We start from the raw sequence: 15,000 nt of genomic DNA, 5'->3' as shown, positions 1-15,000 counted from the left end.
AAGGACAGCAATTTGAAGTCTGGAAGATTCCAGGGCAAGGGTGGGAAGGATGAAAAGCTAGGTGGCCATGCAACCATTCCTGCTAACCCAAAGCTTACTTGTGCCCTACAACACATTGGCTTAAGACTTGACCAAATCCAATGCTCCAATATGGGGAAGCTTCTCTGTTTGCTGTTTTTTTTTTTTTTTTTTTTTTTAAGTGCGGTGTCACAGTTCACCCATCTCTTCAACTACAAGAACGGCCCAGGAGTAGTCTTAGCTACCCTAATATGTACGTTACAGCAGGGCCCTTATTACACTTTCTCTTACAGGGCAATGGAAACCGTTTTGCCCATGCGATAAAGCAAGGTGCAAAAATGAATTCATGCCTAGCAGAGGATGGTTTCGATCCATCGACCTCTGGGTTATGGGCCCAGCACGCTTCCGCTGCGCCACTCTGCTTCTGTTTGTATTCAACCTTCAAGTTTAAGAAGGGTACATTAGTTGAAATAGTTACACTACTATCTATGTTACAGCAAGGCCCTAATGACACTTTCTCTTAAGGGGCTATGGCCGACAATTGGCCCATATGGTAAGCAAGGTATAAAAACCAACGTACACCTAGCAGAGGATGGTTTCGATCCATCGACCTCTGGGTTATGGGCCCAGCACGCTTCCGCTGCGCCACTCTGCTGCCATACAGTGAATGCTTCATTGTGGGAAAAAGTGGCGTTAAACTTCTTGGAGCAGACTTACTTCCTCACTCCACAAGACACACATACATCCCCATAAAATCATTTAGCAACAACTGCAGGCACAGTCTCTGTGGCGCAATCGGTTAGCGCGTTCGGCTGTTAACCGAAAGGTTGGTGGTTCAAGCCCACCCAGGGACGGCCTTTCCTTTTGTGTTCAACAGTTGTCCGAAGAGAACCCCAGATAGCCATGTAGATTCATTTGAGACACGTTGGAATCTCATTCACGTTCATGAAAAGGGTGAGCAGCATCAAGTTCATGTCTTAGTGATACAACAGACATCCCTGGCAGTGTCTGTGACCAAATGAAGTTTTCTGTACCCCAGAAGCAGCAGTAAAGTATTAGCCGGGGATCGAACCCAAAGCCTGGCGACGGCTGTCAAGCCAAAGAAAGGCAGTTCAAGCCCACCCAAGGACAGGCTCGCTTTAGTGCCTTGCTAGCTATTTGTTTAGAACATTATAGAGTGTCTGCATTAAGTGTTGACCATTTAGAAAGAACTTTAAGCTGGCGTAGAGTCTGCTGCACCGGAATGGAACCTCTCCAGAGACTGAGCAGGTGCAGGATGTCCTAACTGTTCAGAGATCTTGTCTTGGTCTTGTCTTCCATGGAATTGTAGGGTGCCAAAAGCAAGCTCACATGCGTTGGCCGGGAATCGAACCCGGGTCAACTGCTTGGAAGGCAGCTATGCTCACCACTATACCACCAACGCTACATGCTGAAACTCGCCTAGCATGTACCATTGCAATATACCCAAGAGAAAAATGAGCTTGCTTATTTGCCTACTTTGCTAGATGTAAGCAGTGGGACACATGGTGATACTGCTTACAGACTTCAATTCAAGACTTCAGAAAGATCATGTGCCCCCCTGGATGATGCTGGTGCAACACACACAGCAAAGGACAGCAATTTGAAGTCTGGAAGATTCCAGGGCAAGGGTGGGAAGGATGAAAAGCTAGGTGGCCATGCAACCATTCCTGCTAACCCAAAGCTTACTTGTGCCCTACAACACATTGGCTTAAGACTTGACCAAATCCAATGCTCCAATATGGGGAAGCTTCTCTGTTTGCTGTTTTTTTTTTTTTTTTTTTTTTTTTTTAAGTGCGGTGTCACAGTTCACCCATCTCTTCAACTACAAGAACGGCCCAGGAGTAGTCTTAGCTACCCTAATATGTACGTTACAGCAGGGCCCTTATTACACTTTCTCTTACAGGGCAATGGAAACCGTTTTGCCCATGCGATAAAGCAAGGTGCAAAAATGAATTCATGCCTAGCAGAGGATGGTTTCGATCCATTGACCTCTGGGTTATGGGCCCAGCACGCTTCCGCTGCGCCACTCTGCTTCTGTTTGTATTCAACCTTCAAGTTTAAGAAGGGTACATTAGTTGAAATAGTTACACTACTATCTATGTTACAGCAAGGCCCTAATGACACTTTCTCTTAAGGGGCTATGGCCGACAATTGGCCCATATGGTAAGCAAGGTATAAAAACCAACGTACACCTAGCAGAGGATGGTTTCGATCCATCGACCTCTGGGTTATGGGCCCAGCACGCTTCCGCTGCGCCACTCTGCTGCCATACAGTGAATGCTTCATTGTGGGAAAAAGTGGCGTTAAACTTCTTGGAGCAGACTTACTTCCTCACTCCACAAGACACACATACATCCCCATAAAATCATTTAGCAACAACTGCAGGCACAGTCTCTGTGGCGCAATCGGTTAGCGCGTTCAGCTGTTAACCGAAAGGTTGGTGGTTCAAGCCCACCCAGGGACGGCCTTTCCTTTTGTGTTCAACAGTTGTCCGAAGAGAACCCCAGATAGCCATGTAGATTCATTTGAGACACATTGGAATCTCATTCACGTTCATGAAAAGGGTGAGCAGCATCAAGTTCATGTCTTAGTGATACAACAGACATCCCTGGCAGTGTCTGTGACCAAATGAAGTTTTCTGTACCCCAGAAGCAGCAGTAAAGTATTAGCCGGGGATCGAACCCAAAGCCTGGCGACGGCTGTCAAGCCAAAGAAAGGCAGTTCAAGCCCACCCAAGGACAGGCTCGCTTTAGTGCCTTGCTAGCTATTTGTTTAGAACATTATAGAGTGTCTGCATTAAGTGTTGACCATTTAGAAAGAACTTTAAGCTGGCGTAGAGTCTGCTGCACCGGAATGGAACCTCTCCAGAGACTGAGCAGGTGCAGGATGTCCTAACTGTTCAGAGATCTTGTCTTGGTCTTGTCTTCCATGGAATTGTAGGGTGCCAAAAGCAAGCTCACATGCGTTGGCCGGGAATCGAACCCGGGTCAACTGCTTGGAAGGCAGCTATGCTCACCACTATACCACCAACGCTACATGCTGAAACTCGCCTAGCATGTACCATTGCAATATACCCAAGAGAAAAATGAGCTTGCTTATTTGCCTACTTTGCTAGATGTAAGCAGTGGGACACATGGTGATACTGCTTACAGACTTCAATTCAAGACTTCAGAAAGATCATGTGCCCCCCTGGATGATGCTGGTGCAACACACACAGCAAAGGACAGCAATTTGAAGTCTGGAAGATTCCAGGGCAAGGGTGGGAAGGATGAAAAGCTAGGTGGCCATGCAACCATTCCTGCTAACCCAAAGCTTACTTGTGCCCTACAACACATTGGCTTAAGACTTGACCAAATCCAATGCTCCAATATGGGGAAGCTTCTCTGTTTGCTGTTTTTTTTTTTTTTTTTTTAAGTGCGGTGTCACAGTTCACCCATCTCTTCAACTACAAGAACGGCCCAGGAGTAGTCTTAGCTACCCTAATATGTACGTTACAGCAGGGCCCTTATTACACTTTCTCTTACAGGGCAATGGAAACCGTTTTGCCCATGCGATAAAGCAAGGTGCAAAAATGAATTCATGCCTAGCAGAGGATGGTTTCGATCCATCGACCTCTGGGTTATGGGCCCAGCACGCTTCCGCTGCGCCACTCTGCTTCTGTTTGTATTCAACCTTCAAGTTTAAGAAGGGTACATTAGTTGAAATAGTTACACTACTATCTATGTTACAGCAAGGCCCTAATGACACTTTCTCTTAAGGGGCTATGGCCGACAATTGGCCCATATGGTAAGCAAGGTATAAAAACCAACGTACACCTAGCAGAGGATGGTTTCGATCCATCGACCTCTGGGTTATGGGCCCAGCACGCTTCCGCTGCGCCACTCTGCTGCCATACAGTGAATGCTTCATTGTGGGAAAAAGTGGCGTTAAACTTCTTGGAGCAGACTTACTTCCTCACTCCACAAGACACACATACATCCCCATAAAATCATTTAGCAACAACTGCAGGCACAGTCTCTGTGGCGCAATCGGTTAGCGCGTTCAGCTGTTAACCGAAAGGTTGGTGGTTCAAGCCCACCCAGGGACGGCCTTTCCTTTTGTGTTCAACAGTTGTCCGAAGAGAACCCCAGATAGCCATGTAGATGCATTTGAGACACATTGGAATCTCATTCACGTTCATGAAAAGGGTGAGCAGCATCAAGTTCATGTCTTAGTGATACAACAGACATCCCTGGCAGTGTCTGTGACCAAATGAAGTTTTCTGTACCCCAGAAGCAGCAGTAAAGTATTAGCCGGGGATCGAACCCAAAGCCTGGCGACGGCTGTCAAGCCAAAGAAAGGCAGTTCAAGCCCAGCCAAGGACAGGCTCGCTTTAGTGCCTTGCTAGCTATTTGTTTAGAACATTATAGAGTGTCTGCATTAAGTGTTGACCATTTAGAAAGAACTTTAAGCTGGCGTAGAGTCTGCTGCACCGGAATGGAACCTCTCCAGAGACTGAGCAGGTGCAGGATGTCCTAACTGTTCAGAGATCTTGTCTTGGTCTTGTCTTCCATGGAATTGTAGGGTGCCAAAAGCAAGCTCACATGCGTTGGCCGGGAATCGTACCCGGGTCAACTGCTTGGAAGGCAGCTATGCTCACCACTATACCACCAACGCTACATGCTGAAACTCGCCTAGCATGTACCATTGCAATATACCCAAGAGAAAAATGAGCTTGCTTATTTGCCTACTTTGCTAGATGTAAGCAGTGGGACACATGGTGATACTGCTTACAGACTTCAATTCAAGACTTCAGAAAGATCATGTGCCCCCCTGGATGATGCTGGTGCAACACACACAGCAAAGGACAGCAATTTGAAGTCTGGAAGATTCCAGGGCAAGGGTGGGAAGGATGAAAAGCTAGGTGGCCATGCAACCATTCCTGCTAACCCAAAGCTTACTTGTGCCCTACAACACATTGGCTTAAGACTTGACCAAATCCAATGCTCCAATATGGGGAAGCTTCTCTGTTTGCTGTTTTTTTTTTTTTTTTTTTAAGTGCGGTGTCACAGTTCACCCATCTCTTCAACTACAAGAACGGCCCAGGAGTAGTCTTAGCTACCCTAATATGTACGTTACAGCAGGGCCCTTATTACACTTTCTCTTACAGGGCAATGGAAACCGTTTTGCCCATGCGATAAAGCAAGGTGCAAAAATGAATTCATGCCTAGCAGAGGATGGTTTCGATCCATCGACCTCTGGGTTATGGGCCCAGCACGCTTCCGCTGCGCCACTCTGCTTCTGTTTGTATTCAACCTTCAAGTTTAAGAAGGGTACATTAGTTGAAATAGTTACACTACTATCTATGTTACAGCAAGGCCCTAATGACACTTTCTCTTAAGGGGCTATGGCCGACAATTGGCCCATATGGTAAGCAAGGTATAAAAACCAACGTACACCTAGCAGAGGATGGTTTCGATCCATCGACCTCTGGGTTATGGGCCCAGCACGCTTCCGCTGCGCCACTCTGCTGCCATACAGTGAATGCTTCATTGTGGGAAAAAGTGGCGTTAAACTTCTTGGAGCAGACTTACTTCCTCACTCCACAAGACACACATACATCCCCATAAAATCATTTAGCAACAACTGCAGGCACAGTCTCTGTGGCGCAATCGGTTAGCGCGTTCGGCTGTTAACCGAAAGGTTGGTGGTTCAAGCCCACCCAGGGACGGCCTTTCCTTTTGTGTTCAACAGTTGTCCGAAGAGAACCCCAGATAGCCATGTAGATTCATTTGAGACACATTGGAATCTCATTCACGTTCATGAAAAGGGTGAGCAGCATCAAGTTCATGTCTTAGTGATACAACAGACATCCCTGGCAGTGTCTGTGACCAAATGAAGTTTTCTGTACCCCAGAAGCAGCAGTAAAGTATTAGCCGGGGATCGAACCCAAAGCCTGGCGACGGCTGTCAAGCCAAAGAAAGGCAGTTCAAGCCCACCCAAGGACAGGCTCGCTTTAGTGCCTTGCTAGCTATTTGTTTAGAACATTATAGAGTGTCTGCATTAAGTGTTGACCATTTAGAAAGAACTTTAAGCTGGCGTAGAGTCTGCTGCACCGGAATGGAACCTCTCCAGAGACTGAGCAGGTGCAGGATGTCCTAACTGTTCAGAGATCTTGTCTTGGTCTTGTCTTCCATGGAATTGTAGGGTGCCAAAAGCAAGCTCACATGCGTTGGCCGGGAATCGAACCCGGGTCAACTGCTTGGAAGGCAGCTATGCTCACCACTATACCACCAACGCTACATGCTGAAACTCGCCTAGCATGTACCATTGCAATATACCCAAGAGAAAAATGAGCTTGCTTATTTGCCTACTTTGCTAGATGTAAGCAGTGGGACACATGGTGATACTGCTTACAGACTTCAATTCAAGACTTCAGAAAGATCATGTGCCCCCCTGGATGATGCTGGTGCAACACACACAGCAAAGGACAGCAATTTGAAGTCTGGAAGATTCCAGGGCAAGGGTGGGAAGGATGAAAAGCTAGGTGGCCATGCAACCATTCCTGCTAACCCAAAGCTTACTTGTGCCCTACAACACATTGGCTTAAGACTTGACCAAATCCAATGCTCCAATATGGGGAAGCTTCTCTGTTTGCTGTTTTTTTTTTTTTTTTTTTAAGTGCGGTGTCACAGTTCACCCATCTCTTCAACTACAAGAACGGCCCAGGAGTAGTCTTAGCTACCCTAATATGTACGTTACAGCAGGGCCCTTATTACACTTTCTCTTACAGGGCAATGGAAACCGTTTTGCCCATGCGATAAAGCAAGGTGCAAAAATGAATTCATGCCTAGCAGAGGATGGTTTCGATCCATCGACCTCTGGGTTATGGGCCCAGCACGCTTCCGCTGCGCCACTCTGCTTCTGTTTGTATTCAACCTTCAAGTTTAAGAAGGGTACATTAGTTGAAATAGTTACACTACTATCTATGTTACAGCAAGGCCCTAATGACACTTTCTCTTAAGGGGCTATGGCCGACAATTGGCCCATATGGTAAGCAAGGTATAAAAACCAACGTACACCTAGCAGAGGATGGTTTCGATCCATCGACCTCTGGGTTATGGGCCCAGCACGCTTCCGCTGCGCCACTCTGCTGCCATACAGTGAATGCTTCATTGTGGGAAAAAGTGGCGTTAAACTTCTTGGAGCAGACTTACTTCCTCACTCCACAAGACACACATACATCCCCATAAAATCATTTAGCAACAACTGCAGGCACAGTCTCTGTGGCGCAATCGGTTAGCGCGTTCAGCTGTTAACCGAAAGGTTGGTGGTTCAAGCCCACCCAGGGACGGCCTTTCCTTTTGTGTTCAACAGTTGTCCGAAGAGAACCCCAGATAGCCATGTAGATTCATTTGAGACACATTGGAATCTCATTCACGTTCATGAAAAGGGTGAGCAGCATCAAGTTCATGTCTTAGTGATACAACAGACACCCCTGGCAGTGTCTGTGACCAAATGAAGTTTTCTGTACCCCAGAAGCAGCAGTAAAGTATTAGCCGGGGATCGAACCCAAAGCCTGGCGACGGCTGTCAAGCCAAAGAAAGGCAGTTCAAGCCCACCCAAGGACAGGCTCGCTTTAGTGCCTTGCTAGCTATTTGTTTAGAACATTATAGAGTGTCTGCATTAAGTGTTGACCATTTAGAAAGAACTTTAAGCTGGCGTAGAGTCTGCTGCACCGGAATGGAACCTCTCCAGAGACTGAGCAGGTGCAGGATGTCCTAACTGTTCAGAGATCTTGTCTTGGTCTTGTCTTCCATGGAATTGTAGGGTGCCAAAAGCAAGCTCACATGCGTTGGCCGGGAATCGAACCCGGGTCAACTGCTTGGAAGGCAGCTATGCTCACCACTATACCACCAACGCTACATGCTGAAACTCGCCTAGCATGTACCATTGCAATATACCCAAGAGAAAAATGAGCTTGCTTATTTGCCTACTTTGCTAGATGTAAGCAGTGGGACACATGGTGATACTGCTTACAGACTTCAATTCAAGACTTCAGAAAGATCATGTGCCCCCCTGGATGATGCTGGTGCAACACACACAGCAAAGGACAGCAATTTGAAGTCTGGAAGATTCCAGGGCAAGGGTGGGAAGGATGAAAAGCTAGGTGGCCATGCAACCATTCCTGCTAACCCAAAGCTTACTTGTGCCCTACAACACATTGGCTTAAGACTTGACCAAATCCAATGCTCCAATATGGGGAAGCTTCTCTGTTTGCTGTTTTTTTTTTTTTTTTTTTTTTTTTTTTTTAAGTGCGGTGTCACAGTTCACCCATCTCTTCAACTGCAAGAACGGCCCAGGAGTAGTCTTAGCTACCCTAATATGTACGTTACAGCAGGGCCCTTATTACACTTTCTCTTACAGGGCAATGGAAACCGTTTTGCCCATGCGATAAAGCAAGGTGCAAAAATGAATTCATGCCTAGCAGAGGATGGTTTCGATCCATCGACCTCTGGGTTATGGGCCCAGCACGCTTCCGCTGCGCCACTCTGCTTCTGTTTGCATTCAACCTTCAAGTTTAAGAAGGGTACATTAGTTGAAATAGTTACACTACTATCTATGTTACAGCAAGGCCCTAATGACACTTTCTCTTAAGGGGCTATGGCCGACAATTGGCCCATATGGTAAGCAAGGTATAAAAACCAACGTACACCTAGCAGAGGATGGTTTCGATCCATCGACCTCTGGGTTATGGGCCCAGCACGCTTCCGCTGCGCCACTCTGCTGCCATACAGTGAATGCTTCATTGTGGGAAAAAGTGGCGTTAAACTTCTTGGAGCAGACTTACTTCCTCACTCCACAAGACACACATACATCCCCATAAAATCATTTAGCAACAACTGCAGGCACAGTCTCTGTGGCGCAATCGGTTAGCGCGTTCAGCTGTTAACCGAAAGGTTGGTGGTTCAAGCCCACCCAGGGATGGCCTTTCCTTTTGTGTTCAACAGTTGTCCGAAGAGAACCCCAGATAGCCATGTAGATGCATTTGAGACACATTGGAATCTCATTCACGTTCATGAAAAGGGTGAGCAGCATCAAGTTCATGTCTTAGTGATACAACAGACATCCCTGGCAGTGTCTGTGACCAAATGAAGTTTTCTGTACCCCAGAAGCAGCAGTAAAGTATTAGCCGGGGATCGAACCCAAAGCCTGGCGACGGCTGTCAAGCCAAAGAAAGGCAGTTCAAGCCCACCCAAGGACAGGCTCGCTTTAGTGCCTTGCTAGCTATTTGTTTAGAACATTATAGAGTGTCTGCATTAAGTGTTGACCATTTAGAAAGAACTTTAAGCTGGCGTAGAGTCTGCTGCACCGGAATGGAACCTCTCCAGAGACTGAGCAGGTGCAGGATGTCCTAACTGTTCAGAGATCTTGTCTTGGTCTTGTCTTCCATGGAATTGTAGGGTGCCAAAAGCAAGCTCACATGCGTTGGCCGGGAATCGTACCCGGGTCAACTGCTTGGAAGGCAGCTATGCTCACCACTATACCACCAACGCTACATGCTGAAACTCGCCTAGCATGTACCATTGCAATATACCCAAGAGAAAAATGAGCTTGCTTATTTGCCTACTTTGCTAGATGTAAGCAGTGGGACACATGGTGATACTGCTTACAGACTTCAATTCAAGACTTCAGAAAGATCATGTGCCCCCCTGGATGATGCTGGTGCAACACACACAGCAAAGGACAGCAATTTGAAGTCTGGAAGATTCCAGGGCAAGGGTGGGAAGGATGAAAAGCTAGGTGGCCATGCAACCATTCCTGCTAACCCAAAGCTTACTTGTGCCCTACAACACATTGGCTTAAGACTTGACCAAATCCAATGCTCCAATATGGGGAAGCTTCTCTGTTTGCTGTTTTTTTTTTTTTTTTTTTTTTTTTTTTTTAAGTGCGGTGTCACAGTTCACCCATCTCTTCAACTGCAAGAACGGCCCAGGAGTAGTCTTAGCTACCCTAATATGTACGTTACAGCAGGGCCCTTATTACACTTTCTCTTACAGGGCAATGGAAACCGTTTTGCCCATGCGATAAAGCAAGGTGCAAAAATGAATTCATGCCTAGCAGAGGATGGTTTCGATCCATCGACCTCTGGGTTATGGGCCCAGCACGCTTCCGCTGCGCCACTCTGCTTCTGTTTGTATTCAACCTTCAAGTTTAAGAAGGGTACATTAGTTGAAATAGTTACACTACTATCTATGTTACAGCAAGGCCCTAATGACACTTTCTCTTAAGGGGCTATGGCCGACAATTGGCCCATATGGTAAGCAAGGTATAAAAACCAACGTACGCCTAGCAGAGGATGGTTTCGATCCATCGACCTCTGGGTTATGGGCCCAGCACGCTTCCGCTGCGCCACTCTGCTGCCATACAGTGAATGCTTCATTGTGGGAAAAAGTGGCGTTAAACTTCTTGGAGCAGACTTACTTCCTCACTCCACAAGACACACATACATCCCCATAAAATCATTTAGCAACAACTGCAGGCACAGTCTCTGTGGCGCAATCGGTTAGCGCGTTCGGCTGTTAACCGAAAGGTTGGTGGTTCAAGCCCACCCAGGGACGGCCTTTCCTTTTGTGTTCAACAGTTGTCCAAAGAGAACCCCAGATAGCCATGTAGATTCATTTGAGACACATTGGAATCTCATTCACGTTCATGAAAAGGGTGAGCAGCATCAAGTTCATGTCTTAGTGATACAACAGACATCCCTGGCAGTGTCTGTGACCAAATGAAGTTTTCTGTACCCCAGAAGCAGCAGTAAAGTATTAGCCGGGGATCGAACCCAAAGCCTGGCGACGGCTGTCAAGCCAAAGAAAGGCAGTTCAAGCCCACCCAAGGACAGGCTCGCTTTAGTGCCTTGCTAGCTATTTGTTTAGAACATTATAGAGTGTCTGCATTAAGTGTTGACCATTTAGAAAGAACTTTAAGCTGGCGTAGAGTCTGCTGCACCGGAATGGAACCTCTCCAGAGACTGAGCAGGTGCAGGATGTCCTAACTGTTCAGAGATCTTGTCTTGGTCTTGTCTTCCATGGAATTGTAGGGTGCCAAAAGCAAGCTCACATGCGTTGGCCGGGAATCGAACCCGGGTCAACTGCTTGGAAGGCAGCTATGCTCACCACTATACCACCAACGCTACATGCTGAAACTCGCCTAGCATGTACCATTGCAATATACCCAAGAGAAAAATGAGCTTGCTTATTTGCCTACTTTGCTAGATGTAAGCAGTGGGACACATGGTGATACTGCTTACAGACTTCAATTCAAGACTTCAGAAAGATCATGTGCCCCCCTGGATGATGCTGGTGCAACACACACAGCAAAGGACAGCAATTTGAAGTCTGGAAGATTCCAGGGCAAGGGTGGGAAGGATGAAAAGCTAGGTGGCCATGCAACCATTCCTGCTAACCCAAAGCTTACTTGTGCCCTACAACACATTGGCTTAAGACTTGACCAAATCCAATGCTCCAATATGGGGAAGCTTCTCTGTTTGCTGTTTTTTTTTTTTGTTTTTTTTTTTTTTTTTTTAAGTGCGGTGTCACAGTTCACCCATCTCTTCAACTGCAAGAACGGCCCAGGAGTAGTCTTAGCTACCCTAATATGTACGTTACAGCAGGGCCCTTATTACACTTTCTCTTACAGGGCAATGGAAACCGTTTTGCCCATGCGATAAAGCAAGGTGCAAAAATGAATTCATGCCTAGCAGAGGATGGTTTCGATCCATCGACCTCTGGGTTATGGGCCCAGCACGCTTCCGCTGCGCCACTCTGCTTCTGTTTGTATTCAACCTTCAAGTTTAAGAAGGGTACATTAGTTGAAATAGTTACACTACTATCTATGTTACAGCAAGGCCCTAATGACACTTTCTCTTAAGGGGCTATGGCCGACAATTGGCCCATATGGTAAGCAAGGTATAAAAACCAACGTACACCTAGCAGAGGATGGTTTCGATCCATTGACCTCTGGGTTATGGGCCCAGCACGCTTCCGCTGCGCCACTCTGCTGCCATACAGTGAATGCTTCATTGTGGGAAAAAGTGGCGTTAAACTTCTTGGAGCAGACTTACTTCCTCACTCCACAAGACACACATACATCCCCATAAAATCATTTAGCAACAACTGCAGGCACAGTCTCTGTGGCGCAATCGGTTAGCGCGTTCAGCTGTTAACCGAAAGGTTGGTGGTTCAAGCCCACCCAGGGACGGCCTTTCCTTTTGTGTTCAACAGTTGTCCGAAGAGAACCCCAGATAGCCATGTAGATTCATTTGAGACACATTGGAATCTCATTCACGTTCATGAAAAGGGTGAGCAGCATCAAGTTCATGTCTTAGTGATACAACAGACATCCCTGGCAGTGTCTGTGACCAAATGAAGTTTTCTGTACCCCAGAAGCAGCAGTAAAGTATTAGCCGGGGATCGAACCCAAAGCCTGGCGACGGCTGTCAAGCCAAAGAAAGGCAGTTCAAGCCCACCCAAGGACAGGCTCGCTTTAGTGCCTTGCTAGCTATTTGTTTAGAACATTATAGAGTGTCTGCATTAAGTGTTGACCATTTAGAAAGAACTTTAAGCTGGCGTAGAGTCTGCTGCACCGGAATGGAACCTCTCCAGAGACTGAGCAGGTGCAGGATGTCCTAACTGTTCAGAGATCTTGTCTTGGTCTTGTCTTCCATGGAATTGTAGGGTGCCAAAAGCAAGCTCACATGCGTTGGCCGGGAATCGAACCCGGGTCAACTGCTTGGAAGGCAGCTATGCTCACCACTATACCACCAACGCTACATGCTGAAACTCGCCTAGCATGTACCATTGCAATATACCCAAGAGAAAAATGAGCTTGCTTATTTGCCTACTTTGCTAGATGTAAGCAGTGGGACACATGGTGATACTGCTTACAGACTTCAATTCAAGACTTCAGAAAGATCATGTGCCCCCCTGGATGATGCTGGTGCAACACACACAGCAAAGGACAGCAATTTGAAGTCTGGAAGATTCCAGGGCAAGGGTGGGAAGGATGAAAAGCTAGGTGGCCATGCAACCATTCCTGCTAACCCAAAGCTTACTTGTGCCCTACAACACATTGGCTTAAGACTTGACCAAATCCAATGCTCCAATATGGGGAAGCTTCTCTGTTTGCTGTTTTTTTTTTTTTTTTTTTAAGTGCGGTGTCACAGTTCACCCATCTCTTCAACTACAAGAACGGCCCAGGAGTAGTCTTAGCTACCCTAATATGTACGTTACAGCAGGGCCCTTATTACACTTTCTCTTACAGGGCAATGGAAACCGTTTTGCCCATGCGATAAAGCAAGGTGCAAAAATGAATTCATGCCTAGCAGAGGATGGTTTCGATCCATCGACCTCTGGGTTATGGGCCCAGCACGCTTCCGCTGCGCCACTCTGCTTCTGTTTGTATTCAACCTTCAAGTTTAAGAAGGGTACATTAGTTGAAATAGTTACACTACTATCTATGTTACAGCAAGGCCCTAATGACACTTTCTCTTAAGGGGCTATGGCCGACAATTGGCCCATATGGTAAGCAAGGTATAAAAACCAACGTACACCTAGCAGAGGATGGTTTCGATCCATCGACCTCTGGGTTATGGGCCCAGCACGCTTCCGCTGCGCCACTCTGCTGCCATACAGTGAATGCTTCATTGTGGGAAAAAGTGGCGTTAAACTTCTTGGAGCAGACTTACTTCCTCACTCCACAAGACACACATACATCCCCATAAAATCATTTAGCAACAACTGCAGGCACAGTCTCTGTGGCGCAATCGGTTAGCGCGTTCGGCTGTTAACCGAAAGGTTGGTGGTTCAAGCCCACCCAGGGACGGCCTTTCCTTTTGTGTTCAACAGTTGTCCGAAGAGAACCCCAGATAGCCATGTAGATTCATTTGAGACACATTGGAATCTCATTCACGTTCATGAAAAGGGTGAGCAGCATCAAGTTCATGTCTTAGTGATACAACAGACATCCCTGGCAGTGTCTGTGACCAAATGAAGTTTTCTGTACCCCAGAAGCAGCAGTAAAGTATTAGCCGGGGATCGAACCCAAAGCCTGGCGACGGCTGTCAAGCCAAAGAAAGGCAGTTCAAGCCCACCCAAGGACAGGCTCGCTTTAGTGCCTTGCTAGCTATTTGTTTAGAACATTATAGAGTGTCTGCATTAAGTGTTGACCATTTAGAAAGAACTTTAAGCTGGCGTAGAGTCTGCTGCACCGGAATGGAACCTCTCCAGAGACTGAGCAGGTGCAGGATGTCCTAACTGTTCAGAGATCTTGTCTTGGTCTTGTCTTCCATGGAATTGTAGGGTGCCAAAAGCAAGCTCACATGCGTTGGCCGGGAATCGAACCCGGGTCAACTGCTTGGAAGGCAGCTATGCTCACCACTATACCACCAACGCTACATGCTGAAACTCGCCTAGCATGTACCATTGCAATATACCCAAGAGAAAAATGAGCTTGCTTATTTGCCTACTTTGCTAGATGTAAGCAGTGGGACACATGGTGATACTGCTTACAGACTTCAATTCAAGACTTCAGAAAGATCATGTGCCCCCCTGGATGATGCTGGTGCAACACACACAGCAAAGGACAGCAATTTGAAGTCTGGAAGATTCCAGGGCAAGGGTGGGAAGGATGAAAAGCTAGGTGGCCATGCAACCATTCCTGCTAACCCAAAGCTTACTTGTGCCCTACAACACATTGGCTTAAGACTTGACCAAATCCAATGCTCCAATATGGGGAAGCTTCTCTGTTTGCTGTTTTTTTTTTTTTTTTTTTTTTTTTTTCTTTAAGTGCGGTGTCACAGTTCACCCATCTCTTCAACTGCAAGAACGGCCCAGGAGTAGTCTTAGCTACCCTAATATGTACGTTACAGCAGGGCCCTTATTACACTTTCTCTTACAGGGCAATGGAAACCGTTTTGCCCATGCG

General features: G+C 46.8%; 15 non-coding genes across 15 annotated transcripts; 8 read left to right on the top strand and 7 right to left on the bottom strand.

The window, feature by feature from the left end:
* Positions 1-798: 798 nt before the first annotated feature.
* Positions 799-872, top strand: TRNAN-GUU (transfer RNA asparagine (anticodon GUU)). Its single transcript has one exon. It is a non-coding gene; the product is annotated as a tRNA-Asn (tRNA).
* Positions 873-1,369: 497 nt separating this feature from the next.
* On the bottom strand, positions 1,370-1,441 carry TRNAG-UCC (transfer RNA glycine (anticodon UCC)). Its single transcript has one exon. It is a non-coding gene; the product is annotated as a tRNA-Gly (tRNA).
* Positions 1,442-2,429: 988 nt separating this feature from the next.
* TRNAN-GUU (transfer RNA asparagine (anticodon GUU)) lies at positions 2,430-2,503 on the top strand. Its single transcript has one exon. It is a non-coding gene; the product is annotated as a tRNA-Asn (tRNA).
* A 497-nt stretch (positions 2,504-3,000) lies between these two features.
* Positions 3,001-3,072, bottom strand: TRNAG-UCC (transfer RNA glycine (anticodon UCC)). Its single transcript has one exon. It is a non-coding gene; the product is annotated as a tRNA-Gly (tRNA).
* Positions 3,073-4,052: 980 nt separating this feature from the next.
* On the top strand, positions 4,053-4,126 carry TRNAN-GUU (transfer RNA asparagine (anticodon GUU)). The gene has a single exon. It is a non-coding gene; the product is annotated as a tRNA-Asn (tRNA).
* Positions 4,127-5,675: 1,549 nt separating this feature from the next.
* Positions 5,676-5,749, top strand: TRNAN-GUU (transfer RNA asparagine (anticodon GUU)). The gene has a single exon. It is a non-coding gene; the product is annotated as a tRNA-Asn (tRNA).
* Positions 5,750-6,246: 497 nt separating this feature from the next.
* TRNAG-UCC (transfer RNA glycine (anticodon UCC)) lies at positions 6,247-6,318 on the bottom strand. The gene has a single exon. It is a non-coding gene; the product is annotated as a tRNA-Gly (tRNA).
* A 980-nt stretch (positions 6,319-7,298) lies between these two features.
* Positions 7,299-7,372, top strand: TRNAN-GUU (transfer RNA asparagine (anticodon GUU)). Its single transcript has one exon. It is a non-coding gene; the product is annotated as a tRNA-Asn (tRNA).
* A 497-nt stretch (positions 7,373-7,869) lies between these two features.
* On the bottom strand, positions 7,870-7,941 carry TRNAG-UCC (transfer RNA glycine (anticodon UCC)). The gene has a single exon. It is a non-coding gene; the product is annotated as a tRNA-Gly (tRNA).
* A 2,625-nt stretch (positions 7,942-10,566) lies between these two features.
* TRNAN-GUU (transfer RNA asparagine (anticodon GUU)) lies at positions 10,567-10,640 on the top strand. Its single transcript has one exon. It is a non-coding gene; the product is annotated as a tRNA-Asn (tRNA).
* A 497-nt stretch (positions 10,641-11,137) lies between these two features.
* Positions 11,138-11,209, bottom strand: TRNAG-UCC (transfer RNA glycine (anticodon UCC)). The gene has a single exon. It is a non-coding gene; the product is annotated as a tRNA-Gly (tRNA).
* Positions 11,210-12,202: 993 nt separating this feature from the next.
* On the top strand, positions 12,203-12,276 carry TRNAN-GUU (transfer RNA asparagine (anticodon GUU)). Its single transcript has one exon. It is a non-coding gene; the product is annotated as a tRNA-Asn (tRNA).
* Positions 12,277-12,773: 497 nt separating this feature from the next.
* Positions 12,774-12,845, bottom strand: TRNAG-UCC (transfer RNA glycine (anticodon UCC)). The gene has a single exon. It is a non-coding gene; the product is annotated as a tRNA-Gly (tRNA).
* A 980-nt stretch (positions 12,846-13,825) lies between these two features.
* Positions 13,826-13,899, top strand: TRNAN-GUU (transfer RNA asparagine (anticodon GUU)). The gene has a single exon. It is a non-coding gene; the product is annotated as a tRNA-Asn (tRNA).
* A 497-nt stretch (positions 13,900-14,396) lies between these two features.
* On the bottom strand, positions 14,397-14,468 carry TRNAG-UCC (transfer RNA glycine (anticodon UCC)). Its single transcript has one exon. It is a non-coding gene; the product is annotated as a tRNA-Gly (tRNA).
* Between the last annotated feature and the right edge of the window lie 532 nt (positions 14,469-15,000).

This window comes from Hyperolius riggenbachi, chromosome 4 (genome assembly GCF_040937935.1).
Source record: "Hyperolius riggenbachi isolate aHypRig1 chromosome 4, aHypRig1.pri, whole genome shotgun sequence".
Classification (NCBI taxonomy): Eukaryota; Metazoa; Chordata; class Amphibia; order Anura; family Hyperoliidae; genus Hyperolius; species Hyperolius riggenbachi.
The sequence above is the reverse complement of the archived record's forward strand: the minus strand, read 5'-3'. Positions and strand labels throughout refer to the sequence as shown.